Source organism: Magnolia sinica, chromosome 7, assembly GCF_029962835.1.
Source record: "Magnolia sinica isolate HGM2019 chromosome 7, MsV1, whole genome shotgun sequence".
NCBI lineage: Eukaryota > Viridiplantae > Streptophyta > Magnoliopsida > Magnoliales > Magnoliaceae > Magnolia > Magnolia sinica.
In genome coordinates this window covers 17,373,895-17,375,396 of record NC_080579.1, presented here as the reverse complement: position 1 = coordinate 17,375,396, position 1,502 = coordinate 17,373,895, and the positions used below count along the sequence as shown (strand labels likewise).

The following is a 1,502-nucleotide window of genomic DNA, read 5'->3' as shown; positions in this document are numbered from 1 at the left end:
AGATAGAAATTTCTAATTCGGTAAGCTCTTTCTCTACTTTCTATTTTTCAGATCTCTTTTAGTAACTTACTTTCTAGTTTAGGACTTTCCTAATTTATTTTAGAAATTTTCACTTTCTTTTAGGAATTTCTTCTTTTAGAAACTAGTTTACTTCTTTCTTTTTAAGGATTTTCTAATTTTAGACATTCTCTTTAGAAACTGACTTGTTTTGTTTTCTTTTGCTAGTTTTTAACTTAGGGACTCTAATTTGGTAACTTCTTTCCAACCCTCTCGTTCTTTTTAGATTTTCTTTTCCTTTCTTAGGATTATGTTTCGAATTTGATTGAGGGCTACGAGTGTTTCATGCCCAAGTGGGCCCGTGACAACACTCGACGTCTCTTAACTGAATGAGGATTGGTTGAGGGGTTGACTATCCATCGCAGGACTAGACACCACTCAAAATTCCCTAAATTAATTGAAGTGATGGCTGAAAACCAACCTCTTCTACCCCAACCTAGGGTGGAGGACATTTAGGATGAGAATGAGGTGCATCAAGCACCCCCGCCTCGTACTTTATGAGATTATTTACAACTAGCGGGGGTGAGTATGCCCTCATGCATGATTTTTTCTGAAAATACAGGACATATGGACATCAAGCTAGAGGTTATCCAACTCCTTCCTAAGTTTCATGGGCTTGAATCTGAAGAACCATATCTACATTTGAAAGAGTTTGATGAGATCATAGCCACTTTATATTTTCAAAATATGTTTGAGGACATAGTCAGGCTGAAACTCTTTCCTTTTTCCTTTAAAGAGAAGGCTAAAACGTGGTTACATTCACTGTGTCCTAGATCCATTGGCACATGGAATGATATGCAAAGGGAATTTATAAAGAAATTTTTTCCACATCATAAAACGATTACCCTTAGAAAAGAAATCATGAACTTCACCCAAAAGGAGAATGAAACATTTTACCAATGTTGGGAAAGGTTCAAGGATTTGGTCCATTCATGCTCACAACACGGCTTTAAAACGTGGCGCATCACAAATTTTTTCTACGATGGACTGACATCTTCCATGCGCCAAATGGTCGAGACAATGTGTAATGGAGAATTCATTAATACAAATGTCGACGAGGTATGGGATTACCTCGATAGTTTTGCTGAAAAAACACAATCATGGGATTATTATCCAAAATCGAATACCACGTCTAGGCCGACTCAATCTAAGAAGAAAGGTGGATTGTATTTCTTAAAAGAAGAGGATGATCTCAAGTATAAAGTGACTACACTCATAAGGAAATTTAAGGCCATAGAAGGAAAGAAGGATAAGGTTAATGAAAGTATTTGCGGCATCTATGATTGCAACATTCATACAATTGAAAATTGTCCTACAATACCCACCTTTTAAGAAGTGTTGAATGAACAATCCAATGTCGTAAATACTTATCAAAGACCTTTCAATGGACCGACCTCTAATATGTACAATCCTGGTTGAAAAAACCATCTAAACTTTAGTTGGAG

At 36.4% G+C, this 1,502-nt stretch overlaps 1 non-coding gene across 1 annotated transcript; it reads right to left on the bottom strand.

The window, feature by feature from the left end:
• Window positions 1–900: 900 nt before the first annotated feature.
• LOC131252356 (small nucleolar RNA R71) lies at window positions 901–1,007 on the bottom strand. Its single transcript, XR_009174381.1, has one exon. It is a non-coding gene; the product is annotated as a small nucleolar RNA R71 (small nucleolar RNA).
• Window positions 1,008–1,502: the final 495 nt, after the last annotated feature.